We start from the raw sequence: 21,181 nt of genomic DNA, 5'->3' as shown, positions 1-21,181 counted from the left end.
CAATACCCTAACTGCCAAATCCCTGATCAGATTGGCTTCCTTATTCCTCTGAAATTCCCCTCCAAATAACAAGCCACTTCCCTCCCCAGGCTGTGCACCTTTCCTACCCTCCTGCATTTCTCTTGTCCTCTTACTGAGCTGAACAGTGTCATCCTACCAACTCCCTTGTGCTCTGCAAATAGAACTTTACTTGTCTTTCCAGTCCTAACATAAAGCCCAACCATGATGATTTCTAATCACCCATTTATGTTTCTGTCACTCCGAGTAGCATTCGAGCCCCTGAGGTCAGGGAGAATGCCTGATTCATCTTTGTTTCTCTCAGCCTCCACCAGTATCCTACACATGCAAGGCATTCACTGAATGTCTTTGGGATAAATGAATAAATTCCTCAAGTCTTACAGCATACGTATCTAGCACGATGGGTTTAGTTCTGGATGATATACTGAATATGTCAGCAGTTTCCCCTCTGTATCCTCTTTCTTACCAACTGATTTAAAATTCTAAAAAAGATCCAGGAGTTATCTCTCTGTGAATCTTTCAGAGTAACTAGCATAGTTGTGAGATCACAGTTGGTTCCTGATAATATCTCATTAAGTTGATTAGAAAAAAAAAAGGATGTGAAGAAAATGATTTAGAGTAAAAATGGAGACAAGTAGTTTAAAATGATGGTAAGAATGTCCTATGTCTGCACATGTGTTTTGGTTAGCGTGGGGTGGGAAGGAGAGAAAAATTGGAGAAGATTAGAAATTATCTCAAGATCCTATAGTGAGAATTTCGTTTCTATTTCCTCCCTTTCACTGTCCTTATTTTTAGGATTCAAAGTGATCTTTGAGGTGATCCCCACTGTCACTGCACCCTTTCCTCTTAGTGCAGGCTGTCACATTGCTTGACAGTTGCATATTTCTATCTAGTTTATACAACTTGCAAATACCATCCTAAACATCATTCTGTCTTGAAAAAAACAAAAAAAAAAATGATGCTAGTGGTTTTGACTTTGTATCATCCCCTAGACTAATAATAGAGCTTTAAAACCCCTTCCACTAATTCACATTGGTCTCTGGAATACTTTTTTTCTGAACATTAGCACAGCAATGAATTAATTTCATCATGACTTTAATTAAGTTTTTTTAAAAAACCATAATCACAGATAATACAGTTAAGATGGCTAAAAAGAGTCAGTATCAAGCCAAAAACTACTCTATGATTAGGCAATATATCAGGACAACACCTTTTCTCACAATTGAAGTCAAATAAAAATGAGGAATAGAGAGTGAGGTGGCCGCTGAGACAAGGGAATCTTATACAGTCATGCCCCTTTTGCATTAGTGGAGAGGGCAGGGCTGGAGTGTGAGGCAAGCCAGAAACAGAGGTAGTGAAAAGTAGATTTGGTAGCAAGAGCAAGCATTGGAATTGCACGCATTTTTTTTCTTTTTCAAATGGCTTATTTTTAATGGCTCAGAAAATAGTGCAAACTCATCCACTTTGCATACATTCCTCTTCTTCTTATCTAGTGAAGTAAGTATATATACACACACAATATATATATATATATATATACACCCTACAGTTATGATACACCAAACTTTTGTTTTCTTTTTTTTTTGGCTTTTTAAACTTTTACTTTAATTATAGTTAGTTAACATACAGTGTTATATTAGTTTCAGGTGTATGATATAGTGATTCAACAATTCCATACAGCACCCGGTGTTCACCACGACAAGTACACTCAACAATAGCAAAAGCTTCATGAATTTGTGTGTCATCTTTGCTCAGGGGCTGTGCTAATCTTCTCTGTATCGTTCCAATTTTAGTATATATGCTGCTGAAGTGAGTACTTGCATGCATTTTTAATGATAGAACTGAGTGCAAATTCCACTTACTAAAACCTTGGGCAGCTTAAGCATCCTTAGTCTTGATTTCTTCATTCTTCATGTTTTATTAAATATTAACATGAAACTAAGACTAACGAGCAATATTTAGCACAGCACAAGATTTTAATAGGTTGCAGCAACTAGGCTCAATCTTGAAAAAAAATTTAATAGGGAAATATAAAATTCTACTCCCATGATTAAAAAAAAAAAATGACCCAATCATCAAACACACAAATATGGTAGTAATTACACATACACTCCTAAGTGGGACCATCAGAACTTATCAAAGAAAAAAATACACCAGCTTTTAACTGTCACACACAAAAACTTTCCAAAGAAATGGCATATGAATTAAGGTGTTGGAGGACAAATTTAAATTCCCAGGAAAAGGCTTTTGGCAACAGACAGATTAAACCTTCTTATTACTCCAGAGGCCTATCTAGGTAGAAATATTAGAGAAGAAGACTTTAGGTCATTGGAAGACATGTCTAACTACCAGAACAGACAAGAATGAAATAGTCTATTCCTAAGGCTAGTGAACTCTTCATGCCTGAAGGTATTCAAGCAAAACCTGAACTGAAGGTTGTATAGTATAATGGGCCATCACACATCCTGGAGACAGATTGCCTGGGTTGAAACCCCAGGTCTGCCTCTTTTACAAGCTGTGTCTTTTTGTCCCTCAGTGTAAGATGAATAAGAAAGCAATGCCTGCCTCACATCGTTGTTGGGAGGATTAAATAATTAACAAATGTAAGGCATACTAGTGCTATGTAAGCTTTAGACATTATTAATGATAGTGTTTCTTGGAGGAATTATTGTGGAGGAATTCATGCTTTGGATGGGTTTGGTGAGGTAATCAATAATGGATCTGCCTCCTCTGAGTTCCCGAAACCTATGTTTCTATAATCCCTGACTTTAAGGGATTGAAATTGCCCATCGATTGAGCTGAAGCATCTTTGAAAAACAAAACAACAACAACAAAAACCCATGTTGCTCTAAAAAAGATCTCCAACATCCTTTCTAAAATAGTAATGAGTGACATATTTGAGCAGTTATTTATATAATTATTTTATGACTCCCAAAAGAAAGTAAGTGGCTCCCCTCAAACCTGCACCTTGGAGCCGCAGGGGTAAGAAGAAAGGAGAGGGGAGATAGGAATAAAACTTAAATTTATTTCAGAAGAAATCAGTCTATAAATGATTTTATAGTGTGAGGTATGTATAAAATGAAAGATGGCTGGTTTGGGCCATGGTGAATATGTTCATTTGCTGTGAAGAGTGAGCCTCATTAGGGGTCAGGATGGCAGCCCTAATGGGTGTCCATACCTTGAGGTAATGCAACAATTCCCTTTTGCAAATAGCTTATGCACTGTTCTCACCTACCTTCATCCTCCCTGTCTCCAGTTCAATTGTGTGCTAGTATCTGAGTGTTCCTTCTAAAATGCTGATTCACCCCCTCCTCACACTTCACAGGGGCTTCCCAAAAGACATGGCAATTCTCTTTCTAATGACTCGTCATCAGCCATACTAAAATTCTGTTTTGACTGTTTTCAAGTAAGGCTGCTGACCACCCATGAGGCTTGTTAAAATGCAGCTAACTGGGCTCCACTCAGATGCCCTAAAATCAGTGTCTTTGCAGCTGGACCTAGAGGTTAAGAAACTCAACCCAGCTATCTATCCACATCTGGTCTGGCTGCCATGACCGAGGGGGTCTTTTTTCATTCCATTTTATTTTATTTTTTTTTTTAATTTTTTTTTCAACGTTTATTTATTTTTGGGACAGAGAGAGACAGAGCATGAACAGGGGAGGGGCAGAGAGAGAGGGAGACACAGAATCGGAAACAGGCTCCAGGCTCTGAGCCATCAGCCCAGAGCCCGACGCGGGGCTCGAACTCACGGACCGCGAGATCGTGACCTGGCTGAAGTCGGACGCTTAACCGACTGCGCCACCCAGGCGCCCCTTCATTCCATTTTAAATGGAATGATGTTTGGCAGCCTTCACATCTACCTCCCTATCAACAGCAGCAGCAGCAAGCCCTTAACAAAGCTCTGATTGAGGCAAATAGCCAAAGACAGCTTAGCCCTTCTCTCTGGCACTGTGTCTTCCAGCTGAACCGGAGATATAATTCACGGCAGCAAACCTGAAACTGCAACTCTTGACAGATTAATTCCATAACAAAAATCAATCATGGCACTTGTTGCCGGCATACATAATATTTTGAGTTTCCTGTCTAGCACCACTGAGAAGCAGACCTCCTTGACCTTGACTACATTAAACGAATGCGCTGATACGGTAATGTAATCAGCTGATCACTGCATGTGCCAGCATCCCAGGTCTGTATAACAGTGATCAGCATTGAGCTCTTGTTTCCTGTGGCGCCTCCTAACCTCACCAAGTTGCCATCCTTACTAGCAGAATGTCTCTTCTAGCCAAAAATAGTAGTTGCAGCAACATCCTGAGAAGGTCTTATTTTTCGACTGTTCGCCTCAGGCAATATGTCACCTGATTTGCCTGCTAGCTTCTCCCTGAGCAAATATCAGCCAGCCAAAGTGTGGTGGGGTTGGGGGCGGGGGTGTGGAGCTCACACTGGAAAATCCCACTTTGACCACAGATAAAATACCCTCTTGTTCAGAAAACTTCTTGTTCACTCCTTGGGCCAAAGAGGCTAAGCAGGAAAGGAAACATGGATAGGCAGCTGGGGGAACACATCTCTTGTATAATGAGCAAATTGCAAAGGCTAGAGCCATGGGGGTGCCAGGTGGATGGAATGGAGAGAAGAAAAACACTTCTCCTTTTTAAGATTAGAGAAGTTGAGGGACTAGATTACAACTGACAATGTGAATTGCATTCGGTGGAAGAACCATCTGGAAAAGGGCTACTGACAATTCCATTGGATTGCCTAACATAGGATGGGTCAAGAATTAGGTGAAGACTTTCATGGTTGATCTCTCTTGAGAGACAAAGCTTCTAAGTAATGTAGAGTGAACTTCACTGGAAGTATCTTCCCAGAAACAGAATCACTGTTGCTGATTTGCCCGATTTGGTTATTTCTCAGATCAAACAAGTGATATTTGGGCTGCTGAGGAAGGAGAGCTGATGTGGCCTCCATCAGTCAGCAACCAATACCAATACCAATAGAAAAGTCTTGTGTATCATGTCTAACCAGAAGCATCCTTGCATGAGTATTTCAAGTATTCAAAGATGGTTAGGAGGCATACCTAGATTTAGATACCTACGTGCCAAATGGAGATGTTTCACTTTCAAGTCTCTCAATTTACCTTTTAATCAAATGATCCTGTGGCAAAAGGGAAGAGCTAATTAAGTATTTCATTATCTGACTGATATAACAAAGCACAAAGTGACAGTGGGGAAAAAAATCAGCATTGGGAAACATCTGTCTCACTCTAATGCTGAGAATGTCACAGCCTAGGACAGCATCTGCAGATGGAGGATTTTAAAAATTGAAATAGAGGAATCTTCAAATAGCATGTTATAGAAATACCTCCAGGGAATAAACTCCAGGTAAAATTTGCTCTTTAAACCTGTACATAGAATTTACTGTTCTTAGCAATGATAGTGTATCTGTACAAAGAAAATCATGTTCAAGTTGGCAGTGATTTAATGAATACAAGGAAATTATACTAGAATTTACTGTGTCTTGTCTCTCTCATGCTCAAAGCTTTCCAAAGTGTCTTACTAACAAGGAATTAAAATGCCAACAGACCAGGTATGGTGGGCAATGGTAACATATCTGTTCTTATCCCAGTAGCTTACAAATTGCCTCTCCTTGGTTGCTGAAGAATGTTGATTGTGGATGTCACAGCTGTCCCTGCAATTCTTTGAACAGGAAGTGAGATCTGGGATTCTCCCTGGTTAGTGTAATTTAAGAGAGAACTCCATTTGTAGCCTCTTCTACTAATATTGGAGTAAACCAGTATGCATATAGGGCTATGCATTTATCCTGAAAATGTGCTGCCCAAAGTCAAATCACTCAAAAGTACCTAAGCAAATAGAAACCCACAGCTAAATTATTTCTAATGTATAGAAATGATAGAGCTGATCAAAAAGGATTTAAATAATATAACAGAAAGTGAATTTAGAATAATAGTCATAAAATTAATCGCTGGGCTTGAAAACAGTATAGCTGACAGCAGAGAATCTCTTGCTACAGAGATCAAGGGACTAAGGAACAGTCACGAGGAGCTGAAAAACGCTTTAAATGAAATGCATAACAAAATGGAAACCACCACAGCTCGGATTGAAGAGGCAGAGGAGAGAATAGGTGAACTAGAAGATAAAGTTATGGAAAAAGAGGAAGCTGAGAAAAAGAGAGATAAAAAAATCCAGGAGTATGAGGGGAAAATTAGAGAACTAATTTAGTGATACACTAAAAAGAAATAATATACACATCATTGGTATCCCAGAGGAGGAAGAGAGAGGGAAAGGTGCTGAAGGGGTACTTGAAGAAATAATAGCTGAGAACTTCCCTGAAGTGGGGAAGGAAAAAGGCATTGAAATCCAAGAGGCACAGAGAACTCCCTTCAGACGTCACTTGAATCGATCTTCTGCACGACATATCATAGTGAAACTGGCAAAATACAAGGATAAAGAGAAAATTCTGAAAGCAGCAAGGGGTAAACGTGCCCTCACATATAAAGGGAGACCTATAAGACTCGTGACTGATCTCTCTTTTGAAACTTGGCAGGCCAGAAAGAGTTGGCACGAGATTTTCAGTGTGCTAGACAGAAAAAATATGCAGCCGAGAATCCTTTATCCAGCAAGCCTGTCATTTAGAATAGAAGGAGAGATAAAGGTCTTCCCAAACAAACAAAAACTGAAGGAATTTGTCACCACTAAACCAGCCCTACAAGAGATCCTAAGGGGGACCCTGTGAGACAAAGTACCAGAGACGTCACTACAAGCATAAAACATACAGACATCACAATGACTCTAAACCCATATCTTTCTATAATAACACTGAATGTAAATGGATTAAATGCGCCAACCAAAAGACATAGGGTATCAGAATGGATAAAAAAACAAGACCCATCTATTTGCTGTCTACAAGAGACTCATTTTAGACCTGAGGACACCTTCAGATTGAGAGTGAGGGGATGGAGAACTATTTATCATGCTACTGGAAGCCAAAAGAAAGCTGGAGTAGCCATACTTCTATCAGACAAACTAGACTTTCAATTAAAGGCTGTAACAAGAGATGAAGAAGGACATTATATAATAGTGACAGGGTCTATCCATCAGGAAGAGCTAACAATTATAAATGTCTATGCGCCGAATACCGGAGCGCCCAAATATATAAAACAATTGCTCATAAACACAAGCAACCTTATTGATAAGAATGTGGTAATTGCAGGGGACTTTAACACCCCACTTACAGAAATGGATAGATCATCTAGACACACGGTCAATAAAGAAACAAGGGCCCTGAATGAGACATTGGAACAGATGGACTTGACAGATATATTTAGAACTCTGCATCCCAAAGCAACAGAATATACTTTCTTCTCGAGTGCACATGGAACATTCTCCAAGATAGATCATATACTGGGTCACAAAACAGCCCTTCATAAGTTTACAAGAATTGAAATCATACCATGCATACTTTCAGACCACAATGCTATGAAGCTTGAAATCAACCACAGAAAAAAGTCTGGAAAACCTCCCAAAGCATGGAGGTTAAAGAACACCCTACTAACGAATGAGTGGGTCAACCAGGCAATTCGAGAAGAAATTAAAAAATATATGGAAACAAACGAAAATGAAAATACAACAATCCAAACACTTTGGGACGCAGCGAAGGCAGTCCTGAGAGGAAAATACATTGCAATCCAGGCCTATCTCAAGAAACAAGAAAAATCCCAAATACAAAATCTAACAGCACACCTAAAGGAAATAGAAGCAGAACAGCAAAGGCAGCCTAAACCCAGCAGAAGAAGAGAAATAATAAAGATCAGAGCAGAAATAAACAATATAGAATCTAAAAAAACTGTAGAGCAGATCAACGAAACCAAGAGTTGGTTTTTTGAAAAAATAAACAAAATTGACAAACCTCTAGCCAGGCTTCTCAAAAAGAAAAGGGAGATGACCCAAATAGATAAAATCATGAATGAAAATGGAATGATTACAACCAATCCCTCAGAGATACAAACAATTATCAGGGAATACTATGAAAAATTATATGCCAACAAATTGGACAACCTGGAAGAAATGGACAAATTCCTGAACACCCACACTCTTCCAAAACTCAATCAGGAGGAAATAGAAAGCTTGAACAGACCCATCACCAGCGAAGAAATTGAATCGGTTATCAAAAATCTCCCAACAAATAAAAGTCCAGGACCAGATGGCTTCCCAGGGGAGTTCTACCAGACGTTTAAAGCAGAGATAATACCTATCCTTCTCAAGCTATTCCAAGAAATAGAAAGGGAAGGAAAACTTCCAGACTCATTCTATGAAGCCAGTATTACTTTGATTCCTAAACCAGACAGAGACCCAGTAAAAAAAGAGAACTACAGGCCAATATCCCTGATGAATACGGATGCCAAAATTCTCAATAAGATACTAGCAAATCGAATTCAACGGCATATAAAAAGAATTGTTCACCATGATCAAGTGGGATTCATTCCTGGGATGCAGGGCTGGTTCAACATTCGCAAATCAATCAACGTGATACATCACATTAACAAAAAAAAAAGAGAAAAACCATATGATCCTGTCAATCGATGCAGAAAAGGCCTTTGACAAAATCCAGCACCCTTTCTTAATAAAAACCCTTGAGAAAGTCGGGATAGAAGGAACATACTTAAAGATCATAAAAGCCATTTATGAAAAGCCCACAGCTAACATCATCCTCAACAGGGAAAAACTGAGAGCTTTTTCCCTGAGATCAGGAACACGACAGGGATGCCCACTCTCACCGCTGTTGTTTAACATAGTGCTGGAAGTTCTAGCATCAGCAATCAGACAACAAAAGGAAATCAAAGGCATCAAAATTGGCAAAGATGAAGTCAAGCTTTCGCTTTTTGCAGATGACATGATATTATACATGGAAAATCCGACAGACTCCACCAAAAGTCTGCTAGAACTGATACATGAATTCAGCAAAGTTGCAGGATACAAAATCAATGTACAGAAATCAGTTGCATTCTTATACACTAACAATGAAGTAACAGAAAGACAAATAAGGAAACTGATCCCATTCACAATTGCACCAAGAAGCATAAAATACCTAGGAATAAATCTAACCAAAAATGTAAAGGATCTGTATGCTGAAAACTATAGAAAGCTTATGAAGGTAATTGAAGAAGATTTAAAGAAATGGAAAGACATTCCCTGCTCATGGATTGGAAGAATAAATATTGTCAAAATGTCAATACTACCCAAAGCTATCTACACATTCAATGCAATCCCAATCAAAATTGCACCAGCATTCTTCTCGAAACTAGAACAAGCAATCCTAAAATTCATATGGAACCACAAAAGGCCCCGAATAGCCAAAGTAATTTTGAAGAAGAAGACCAAAGCAGGAGGCATCACAATCCCGGACTTTAGCCTCTACTACAAAGCTGTCATCATCAAGACAGCATGGTATTGGCACAAAAACAGACACATAGACCAATGGAATAGAATAGAAACCCCAGAACTAGACCCACAAACGTATGGCCAACTCATCTTTGACAAAGCAGGAAAGAGCATCCAATGGAAAAAAGACAGTCTCTTTAACAAATGGTGCTGGGAGAACTGGACAGCAACATGCAGAAGGTTGAAACTAGACCACTTTCTCACACCATTCACAAAAATAAACTCAAAATGGATAAAGGACCTGAATGTGAGACAGGAAACCATCAAAACCCTAGAGGAGAAAGCAGGAAAAGACCTCTCTGACCTCAGCCGTAGCAATCTCTTACTCGACACATCCCCAAAGGCAAGGGAATTAAAAGCAAAAGTGAATTACTGGGACCTTATGAAGATAAAAAGCTTCTGCACAGCAAAGGAAACAACCAACAAAACTAAAAGGCAACCAACGGAATGGGAAAAGATATTTGCAAATGACATATCGGACAAAGGGCTAGTATCCAAAATCTATAAAGAGCTCACCAAACTCCACACCCGAAAAGCAAATAACCCAGTGAAGAAATGGGCAGAAAACATGAATAGACACTTCTCTAAAGAAGACATCCAGATGGCCAACAGGCACATGAAAAGATGTTCAGCGTCGCTCCTTATCAGGGAAATACAAATCAAAACCACACTCAGATATCACCTCACGCCAGTCAGAGTGGCCAAAATGAACAAATCAGGAGACTATAGATGCTAGAGAGGATGTGGAGAAACGGGAACCCTCTTGCACTGTTGGTGGGAATGCAAATTGGTGCAGCCACTCTGGAAAGCAGTGTGGAGGTTCCTCAGAAAATTAAAAATAGACCTACCCTATGACCCAGCAATAGCACTGCTGGGAATTTATCCAAGGGACACAGGAGTGCTGATTCATAGGGGCACTTGTACCCCAATGTTCATAGCAGCACTCTCAACAATAGCCAAATTATGGAAAGAGCCTAAATGTCCATCAACTGATGAATGGATAAAGAAATTGTGGTTTATATACACTATGGAATACTACGTGGCAATGAGAAAAAATGAAATATGGCCTTTTGTAGCAACGTGGATGGAACTGGAGAGGGTGATGCTAAGTGAAATAAGCCATACAGAGAAAGACAGATTCCATATGGTTTCACTCTTATGTGGATCCTGAGAAACTTGACAGGAACCCATGGGGGAGGGGAAGAAAAAAAAAAAAAAAAAGAGGTTAGAGTGGGAGAGAGCCAAAGCATAAGAGACTGTTGAGAACTGAGAGCAAACTGAGGGTGGATGGGGGGTGGGAGGGAGGAGAGGGTGGGTGATGGGTATTGAGGAGGGCACCTTTTGGGATGAGCACTGGGTGTTGTATGGAAACCAATTTGACAATAAATTTCATATAAAAAAAAAAAAAGAAATGATAGATCACTAGCATAGAAATATAAAAAATACAGATTAGCAAAAGAAATGAAAACAATTTATAATCTCACTCCAAGAAGAGTTAATTGGCACAATGCCTGGTGCATAGTAGGTGCTTCAGAAATATTTGTTGGGGTGCCTGGGCAGCTCAGTTGGTTGAATGTTTGACTTCGGGTCAGGTCATGATCTCGCGGTCAGTGAGTTCAAGCCCTGCGTCAGGCTTATGCTGATAGCTGAGCCCAGAGCCTACTTTGGATTCTGTCTCCCTCTCTCTCTGTCCCTCTCTTACTCATGCTCTGTTCTCTTTGTCTCTCAAAAATGAATAAATGGTAAAAAAAAAAAAAAAAGAAATATTTCTTAAATAAATATTTCCTATTCTTTTTAATGCAAATATATACATTCTTTAAATAAAAAATTGTATCATATTGTAGCTACTTTTATGAAACCTGATTGTAAAAACTTTAGCACTAGATTGTAAATAGCTTTCCAAGTCATTCAATATTCTAATAGTTTACCCGACTGTTTAGCATTATAATTTTGGGACAGATTTGGACTAAAAATTACACAGCATTTAGTAAAATATTCTCATTCTTTCATCCATTCAATAAATATTTTTTGAGTACTTACTATGTGCAAGCCTCTATTCTGAACACTTGTATGCATCAGGGAACAGACAAAACTCTTGCCTTTCAAGGAACTTACATTGTGTTTGAGGGAGACAGGTCACCAAATTGAGCATAATAACTAAGTGTTTGAAGATGGATATTCACAGAAGACAGTACAGTGGGATAAATAGTATCAGGAAAATAGAGGAAGAGTAGCAATTTTAAAAGATGAAATTTAAATAAAGTCTTAAAGAAGGAGAGGGATTTGGTTACAGGAATATTTTTTGAAGAAAGCGTTTCTGGCAGAGGAAACAGTCAAAGCAAAGGCCTTACAGTTGGAATCTAACTGGCATGTTCAGGGATCAGCAAGGTGGCCAGAGCAGGTACAGTGGAAAGAGAGCAGAGGACGTGGTTGGAAAAGCACAGAGGGAACAGGAGTTTTGGCATCTCCTCTAAGGGAAACTGGGGGACCTTGCAGTGTTTTGAGCAGAGAAATGACACAATAGGACTTCTATTTTTACAGGATCTGCCTGAGTGCTATGTCAAGAATAGAATGTACAGGAAAATGTGTGAGAGGCTACTGCAGTGAGGCAAGCAGCAGTGGTGATGGCTCAAACCAGAAAAGGACTGTGAAGGTGGTAAGAAGTTTACTTTTGGATAGATTTTGAAGGTAGTGCTAGTAGTGTTTACTGATGGGTGGGATGTGTGCAAGAGAAAGAGAAGTGTGAAAATTAACCCTAGGCATTTGGGCTGAGCAACTGGAAAGGTAGAGTTTCTTTGTATTAAGACAGGAAAACCGTGGGTGGGGCAGATTTCAGGATTCAGTTTGGGGTATGTGAAATTTGAGATGTTTATCAAACATTCAAGTGGAGATATTGAGGATGTAGTTGGATTTAAGAGTTTGGAATTCAGGAGGAGTTCAGGAAATATGAGTCCAAGCTGGAGATCAAGTTTGGGAGTCACGGACATAAAGATGGTTTTTAGGTCAATGGACGAGGTGAGATCACATAGGTGTAAGTGTAGGAAAAAGAGAGAGAGAGAGACAGAGGCAGAGACAGAGAATCCAGAGGGCTGAGGCATTCCAACATTACCATGTCCACCATGAGAAGATGAAGACCTAGCAGAAAAGACTTAATGGGAATCCCTGGTGAGCTAGAAGGAAAACCATGTGTGTGGGGCCCCCCCCGCCCCGCCCCAGTCCAGGAAGTCATAAAGAAAATGCATTTAAAAAGAAAGGTAGGATTATGTCAACTGCTGCGAACAGGATCACTGCTACTAGTCAAGATCTTTGTGTGAGGTAGGAAAAGTCACCCCCTCCAGGTGGTAAGACCAGTGGGGACTAAACTGACGTCCACCCATCCCCTTTTCCAGGAGCCAGGTACAGGTACAGCTGCACAACTGTATGTAGTATCCCTCACCAATGGTGGGAAAGATAAGGTCCAAGAATTAACCACTGAATTTAGCAACACGGATGCCACGGATGCCCTTGACAGGAGGGATTTTGGAGGAGTGGTGGTTATAAAACCATCAATGTTAAGGGTTTAAGAGAGAATGAGAGCAGACGAATTAGAGACAGTGAAAACAGATAGCTCTTTGGAGGAGACGTGCTACAGAGAGGAGCAGAGAAGTCAGACAGTAGCCGGTGGGGGGTAGAGGGTCCGAGCAAAGGAAGGGACAGTGTATTTGTGGGCTAATGGGACCGAGACACGGTATCATCCTCTTGCCTTGACCACTGCAGTGACTTTCTGTTTTCTTACATCCACTCTTGGATCCTGCAGTCTTTTCTCCAAATATCCCCTTGGTGTGATCCTCTTAGATCATAAATTCAATAATGTCATAATCTCTTCCCATCACACTTAAAATGAAATCCAGAGTCTCGACCATGACCTGCCTACCAAGATCCTGCCTGCTTAAGTCACCCCCATATTTCCTACCTCTTGTTCCCTCAAATATGCAGCTCCACCCGCGCTGGCCTGCTCTCCCCCCCCCCCCCCCCCCACACACACACGGAGTCCTCCCAGCTCAGGCTCTGTACTTGCTGTCCCTTCCATCTGGAACTCTTGGCCAGGCCAGTTTGCACAGGCCTCGCTTCCACATCTCACCCAGATCTCCACCAAAACGTTGCTTCCCTAGTCCTTACCTGACACATTAGGGTCTCCCTATCACAAGCTGTTACTGTGCTGTTGGTCTTTCCATGGTGCTAATCACTATTTGACTTTGTGTAGTTCCTTATTTCTGTTTGTCTTCCCCCAAATGTGCAAGATCTGTGAAGACAGAGATGTTGTCTTATTCACATGTTTATCCCCAGCCGTTACAGTAATGTCTGGCACATGGCAGACACTTAGTAAGTATACTTTACATACATGAATAATGGGAAAATTACCACAATTGCCATTATGAGCTCTTTTTTTTAAGTTTATTTAATTTTAATTTATTAAAGTTATTTATTTATTTATTTTAAACAATTTTTTTTAATGTTTCGTTTTTAGAGAAAGAGACAGAGCATAAGTGTTGGGAGGTGGGGGGCAGGTGGAGCAGAGAGAGAGAGACACAGAATCTGAAGCAGGCCCCAGACCCCGAACTGTCAGCACAGAGTCCGACAGGGGCCTGGAACTCCCAAACGGCGAGATCATGACCTATGTTGATGGTGGATGCTTAACTGACTGAACCACACAGGCACTCCTCTTTATTTATTTTGAGAGAGACAGAGAGCATGAGTGGGGTAGGGGCAGAGAGAGAGGGAGAGAGAGAATCCCAAGCAGGCTCTGTCCTGTCAGCGCACAACCTGACATAGGGCTCAAAGTCATGAACTGTGAGATCATGACCTGAGCGGAAACCATGAGCTGGACACCCAGACTCTATGAGCTCTTTAATGATTTTTAATATAGTGGCAATTAAAGGCCAATTAAGGGTCATTGGCCTTGACAGATGAGCAGAGAGGAGCTCCAGTGCACACCTTTCTTTTCAGCATATGCACGCATGTGCCCTGAAGATGGGCAAAGGTCTTGGTTCAACCTAATCGCGCTGTTTAGGATTGTAATGTAATGGAAAAAGGTTGGTAGGCCACAAAATCAGAGATGTCCTCTTTTGTAGTGGAGAGGACACTGGCTACGCATCAGAATGCCCGGATTCCAGGCTCCACTCTGCCAGGTGTCCGTGCTGGGTGCTTTCTGCAAGTCACTTAATCTCTCTGTGCCTTTGGTCTCTAATTTTAAACTTGTGAGAAATAATACCGCATGTCGTTCTCTCACCTCATTGCTTGAGGGCCAAGTGAGATATCTGGGATAGTGCTAAACAAATGCGCATAGATATTTTCTCTGGATGAAAAGAAAGTGTTTGAAGTGAACTAGGCAGGGTGGGGGGAGAGAACGCAGAGTTCTGCTGCAGTGTAGGCACCATCTGGTTCTTTAAAATGTGTCCCTCAGGAAGAAAAATGAGCCTGTTGTTGAGGCTATGGTAAAGAATCATTCCGAAAGTGATATTTTCCAACTCTAATAAGTCTGTGATCAAACAATCAGTTTCTAGGGTAAAGGCCACTACTTTCCACTAACTGACCTGGAAGCATGTTCCATATATTTAATGTCAAGACTGTGCAAGCATAGCAGTTTCTGCCTGGAGAGAATGGAAAATAAAATCTGGTGGAAGAGACCAGACACTCCCATCTAGCTGGGAACTGGGAAAGAAACATGCCTCCAAAGACCTCCTGAGGTGCTGCCTGGCAAATGCCAGCCTGTCCCTGGAGTGACCAGAGGTAGTATTTAAAATGCAATAACTGTGTACAGCATAGTTGCAAGAAAGGAGGAGCTGCCTGAAGGGATGTGCAAGCCAGGAATGGCGGGGGAGTCGGCATAGCTCGGGGCTCTCTTTACATTCCCTCTCCCTCCCCACAGCATTTTCTTCCTGCTCTCCTTACCTGCTCCAGTCCTCTCTTCCACCATCACCTTCCTCTGCTTACTCATGCTTCTTCCCTCAGTTACCTCAGTGTATGCATGACCCATGACCCTGAACCTGTATCATTCTATGTGCAGGGGCCCAGATAACTAAGATAGCCTCTTAGTTTCCCAGGTCCAAATATCTATGGAGAAACATTCTGAGTCTGGCCACATAAATCTAGGGCTCCTGGTCTCTCTATTTTGCACTGCCCTTGAGGGAGAAGCCCATCCTGGACTATAGCTGTGTGTGGCTGGAGTGACGTCACATGGTGCAGAATGGGGTTCTGCTCATTGGCAGAGACTGTGGGCATGGGCAGATTCCCTGAGCAAGGATTAGGAGGGACAGACATTTTAAGTGATACCTTGTATAGGTGAGGTCTGTGTGTGGGTTGCTCCCATAGTCTCTTCTAGAATTGGTATTTATTCAAAAAGTAAAAAAAAAAAAAAAAAAAAAAAAAATAGAAGGCTGTTAAAAGAGACAGGTTCAATAGGTTACCAAATCTCACACTTAAAATCTTTCTTCTTGTCTATCAGTCTAGAATATTTTATGTCAGTCTTATTCATTTTCAAGGCTAACAAACTGGTTTCTAATATGCCAAAAAAGGGGACTAGACACTAGTCCCATTAAATTGTAAGAGCTGTTGGACTATACACACTTTTATCATTGTAGGCTTGAGCTGCCCATGCCATGTAGCACAACTGGGGATCCCTTCCTCTGATACCCACCCACCCAGCTCTTAGTTCTCCAAGAGGCTCTTCCTGGTTCCTAGCAGTGAGAAATGGACATCACACTATGACCTCATACTCCCAGGAACACCCTTTTGGCTGTACAGACAACCAATGTTTGGCAAACATTCAATTCAAACGAGGAAATCCTAAAACTTTTTCACCTGCCAGATTGAAAATAGAAGCTTCATTGGACAGATGGAGGAGATCAGGACTCCCTGCTCTGACCATCAATGCCCCTGATACCATCCTTCTATAAAAATGAATTTTTATGCCATTGTCATAGAGATGGAAACTGGGAATGCTCTCCTCTTGGCACTCAGCTACTGGCACTGCCTGAGTGTGCAACTGGCCCAGGGCTTGGACAAGTACGTGGCCTCTTGAGAGATTGTCTCAGAACAAGAGTGGGCTTGGAACTCTATATCCCAGAATCTGAATTTCAGTGAAACTGTCACCCCCACAAACCATTAACAGCCAGAGAATTATCTTTTGGGATTGTCTTGAAGTGGGGGCTTCTAGGGCTTTCTTGATTATACCCTGTAACCAGCCACTTACCATTTATTTTAAAAAAAGCATGAGGACCTCTGGTTCTGCTCAGTTAGTGGCACTGATTGTGAAAGGTTGTTATGACTCCCATTCAATCCTAGATTTCTGGACTTGTTCAGGGAGGCATTCACACAGATAGATTTCTAGCTGGCAGACAGCCTCTTTATGGTTGAGCAAGCCACCAGTGAAAGATGGAATTTCACATCTCACCCTGGCAGTTTGACTATCACTAATGGGTGTCTTAGAACACCTGAAAGTAGAGTCTTTAAATAATGTTCTTTCTGACCATAAAGTCCAGATGAGGATGAGGATGATGAGGATGATGATGATGATAGTATCAGTAAGCCCCATAAGATACCCGGGAGTGTTAAGTGACTTGGTTAGGGTCACATACATAGTGAATGGCCCCAGTTTTAGAAAGGTTTCTGTTATCATTAAGGATAAACATACAGGTGTTTAGAGTTCTACATGTGCATAGATGATTCACTCTCAATTTTTCCAGCCTAGTTTCATTTCTAACTTTCAAAAGGGAGAATATTGACTTGGATTCTAGATATTTAGGGGCTAAAAAGGTTCCATCCACCTCTCTTTACATCCTGAACGACCTACAGGATGCACTGTGGCATGGGGGGGGGGTGGTGTTGGAAGACAGATTTAATAGCAGAAATTGCCCTTAGAGGGCTGACCTGTGCCTGTGTTTACTCTTCAGACAAGGGACACTGGCTAAGAAAGCACACATCTTTGCAGGAAGGATGGCTTTAGAGGTTCTGAGACTGGACTGTCATGTGCAGCTGGGCAGTCTGGTACTACAAAAGGCACCTGGCTTAAATCAAGTGTGGAAATATTAAATTACATGCCTAGGTCATAGGGCTGGTAAGTGACAGAACTCCAAAGACAATGCCTGAAAAACAGCAGACTATCAGTATATGGTTATTGAATGAATGACAGAATCCAAATCAAACTTTCCATTCCAAAGGCAATGTAGTTTCCCTTTGGACAGTCTGCTTCCGTCTTAAATGTCTTTTATTAATTAACATCGAGAATAAAGGGGATTCTTAATTTTACATGTTATCTCTGAAACAGAAACATCATGTTTCAATAGTAAATAATCACATCAGAGCAATGCTATTATGAAGATGGTAGGAACTTAGTCATTCTGACTATCCTCCTTGTCGACCTGGAATTTCCTTTGTGTCTGGCAGTGGAATAGCAAATGAGTCTAAAATTAGTTTCAATGAATATCAGAAGAAAAGAATCCCACTTGAGATGATTATGTTACTGTGAATATGATAGGCTGACTGAGATGTCAGTTACCCTACTGAGAAGAGCAGTGTATCAGATGGAAATACACAATGACTCACACCTGAGTGGGACCATTCCTGAGATCCATCAGGTAAGCTAATTCAGGACTGCTTCATGTTTTAAAGGCCAGTTGAAAATGATCACTGTGGTATTGCCATAACACAACCTGTCACAGTTTAGAATGCAGCATACAGTTAAATAACCTATCCAAGGATGTTACCTTAATCCAGTAGCAGCATGAAAGAGCTTGTCCACTAGTAAGGCATGCCCATAGCATGGGTGGAGATGGCGCTTGGTGAGCACTCCACTTGGTATTTAACAGAGGAGAAAAGGCTTAATGAGGTCCTTTTTGGATTTAAAAATCTGAGAAGTGGTGCCTGGGTGGCTCAGCCAGTTAAGTGTCTGATTTTGCTCAGGTCATGATCTCACAGTTTGAGTTTGAACCCCGCATTGGGCTCTGTGCTGAGTCTGTTTTGGATCCTCCGTCTCCCTCTCCCTCTGCCCCTCTCCTGGGTGCATGTGAGTGCTCTTTCTCTCTCTCATTCTCTCTCTTTCTCAAAAATGAATATTTAAAAAATATCTGAGAAATTTTTCTCTCTCTCCTCTCTACCCCACCCCTTCTTCCTTTTCCCCCTCCTCTTTTCTTTCTTGAGCTCCCAGGATCAGTGAAATTTGTAAACTCCTAACTACGTTAGTGAAGTGCTCTGTAATGCAATTCTTAGTGCTAGAAATGGAGCCATTGAGCCCAGTTGAAACCCTATAAAATAACTTACCTCCCTGGATTACTCCAGCGGTGATTTGTCTTCTCATCAGTTGATCTCACTCAACAACAGATTGAATTTTATTTTTCTTTGAATGCAAGCAAATGCCTTGCTGCCTACTTGTCTTCTGACCTGTCTGTGGATATTGGGAACTGAGGTAGGGAAAATTGGCAGAAGGAATATGGAGGGGTAAGGGCAGAGGGTGCCAGAAACATGGCTGGAATCCATGTTTCTGCATTCCTAGCCAGAACAGACTTATTAAACCATTTAGGTATGCAAAGGGCAATCGCACCTCCAAGGTGACCTTGAGGGTGAGGGTGAGGGAAAGGCTCACTCCTGTTCCAGTTCTGTCTCACTGCATCTTCCTTTCATTATGGCATGACACAGCCACAGTAGGCAGCACGGGAGGGGGGCTGAAAACAAGTGATGCACCACCCAGGATAGGCTTGTATCCATAAAAGGACCCATCACAGAGACCCAGGGTCTGGCCTGGACTAGAAAGAGGAGATTTTCAAGTTCTTGGGCTCCAGCATCTCTCTTCTTCAAAATGGAGAAACTGATCATTTAAAATGCTAAATGATCTTCAAGGTCTTTCTAGCTCTGCACAAACTTATTGAATCCAAAGTATGATTTTAATTATTGTTCACCTAGTGCCCATCACTAGCACATCACCTCCAATTTTCCCTTGGATATATTTATTGACTTAAAGGTTTTCCTCCCCCTCAAGTTTTAGGAACTTAAAATGGAATTAGGATTGTCACATGTCACATTTGAATGGTGTCTCTGTCATACAAAAGCACTCTGTTCTCTTAGAGGAATAGGATGCAAAATAATTCCTTAATTAGTTTAGGGGTTGTGAATAGGGTGAACAGAGCTCGAGGATGAGAAGTGTTATAAAATTTTTTTTAGTTTAAGCAGAAAAAAATATTTCTGGGAAGAGACTTATTTCATCAGATTGTCACTTAACAGTTTAGTAAGATTTATAAAATGTGTTGACTCCAAAATGATGGTTCAATAGCCACGTTTGGGTGGTCTGTAGTAAGTGAACTTGGGGGCTGGGTAAAGACTAGATTCCCTTTGGAGCAAGGCAAAAATAGCCCAAGTAACCCCACAGCGTGTGGGCGACTCATTTCCAACCATATCTCACATTAACAGGTCACGTGGAAAAAGTGTCATCTTGGTTAAAGTCAGTTGCATAGTTTAAACAACAAATCCTGCAGCCCAGAGATCACCTGGGGGGCTTAGTTCGGTGACTAGAATACTGATCTAGAAAACCTTACAAGTCTGGAGAAAATTACCTGCAGCTGCCTGAAAAGCACGATGAATTTCAAGAAATATCATTTTTATTTTTAGAGTTTGGTGACTAACACCCTACTTAACCTTAAGATACTGATATTACAAGGAGCCATGGTGTGGTCCAGCATTGGCATATAGACAAAGCTGCTTTGTCAGAGATAGATTTATGTGAGGGCTATTGTGTTGTTATCATGATGATTATATGATTATGTTATCCTGATATTAAGATTGAAAAAATATGTATATGTAGGCGGGTAAGCAAATCAAGCTTTGTATTTTGATCTGAGAGAAACTGAAAGACATCTTCTAAGGCAAAGAATTCTCTAAGTTCCTTTTGTTTGAATGAATTGTCTGCCTCCTACACTTGTGTAGGCTATTTTGGGTGCCGATTAGAAGTTTAGGAAAACTTTTTAGTGACATGGTTTCTACTTGATAAGACTGACTTCTGCAATCATCTTTTTTTCCCCTTTGGTTTTTGCTTGTGAGACACATGCACAGCTTAGGTTTTACAGACTTGCAAAATTAAGTTTTGTCTGAAGCACAAGAAGGCATGCCACCTCCAGCTGGGAGTGAGCAGTTGGTTCTCTGGCCCTTGCTCAGCATGGCAGTACCAGTTTAGAACTCACATTTGGAGCCAGTGTCAGGAGAGTTCTTGGGTAGCATGGAGACCATTAAGTAAGGTATTAAAGCTGGAAATGACTTAGTTGAGGCTACACTTGGAACCTACAACCACAGCTTGGAGTTTTAGGCCATTAATATCTCTAGCTGCTTATTCCTCCTCTTCTTCTTCCTCCTGTAAATGAGCAACAGAAGACCAGGCAATACATCTACCGCGTGCATGGAATTCTCTGTTAATTTCCCCAGGTCCTTTGAAGACACCTCTTCTTTCCCTTGCTAGCTTTTCTTGGGTCTGATTTCCTAAGGAAATCAGAAAGAAGATTTGAATGTTTAGGGTCATTTCCAAGGACAGAAGATGTGAATATTCAGCAGGGTAAAGGAAACCAAAACAGAAAGAGTATAGACACCCAGGGAGACACTGGGAAACAACAACAACAACAACAACAAAGTTAAACAGAGACTGGCTTGAGGCACAAGGAAGTGGAACATTAGTCATGAAAATGGAAAGAAAT

General features: G+C 41.1%; 1 long non-coding RNA gene and 1 other non-coding gene across 2 annotated transcripts in view; one reads left to right on the top strand and one right to left on the bottom strand.

Annotated features, from left to right (window-relative positions):
• Nucleotides 1-1,728: 1,728 nt before the first annotated feature.
• Nucleotides 1,729-1,835, bottom strand: LOC121027859 (U6 spliceosomal RNA). Its single transcript, XR_005788946.1, has one exon. It is a non-coding gene; the product is annotated as a U6 spliceosomal RNA (small nuclear RNA).
• Nucleotides 1,836-12,028: 10,193 nt separating this feature from the next.
• The window catches only part of LOC121027337 (uncharacterized), a 40,208-nt gene continuing 31,055 nt past the window's right edge, over nucleotides 12,029-21,181 (top strand). The window contains exons 1-2 of the long non-coding RNA XR_005788669.1: nucleotides 12,029-12,635; nucleotides 13,751-13,832. This is a non-coding gene — a long non-coding RNA (uncharacterized LOC121027337). The remainder of the gene's footprint in view (nucleotides 12,636-13,750; nucleotides 13,833-21,181) is intronic.

Source organism: Herpailurus yagouaroundi, unplaced genomic scaffold (assembly GCF_014898765.1).
Source record: "Herpailurus yagouaroundi ecotype Mexico unplaced genomic scaffold, PumYag 77, whole genome shotgun sequence".
NCBI classification, from domain to species: domain Eukaryota; kingdom Metazoa; phylum Chordata; class Mammalia; order Carnivora; family Felidae; genus Herpailurus; species Herpailurus yagouaroundi.
This window is presented reverse-complemented; position numbering and strand designations above follow the sequence as displayed.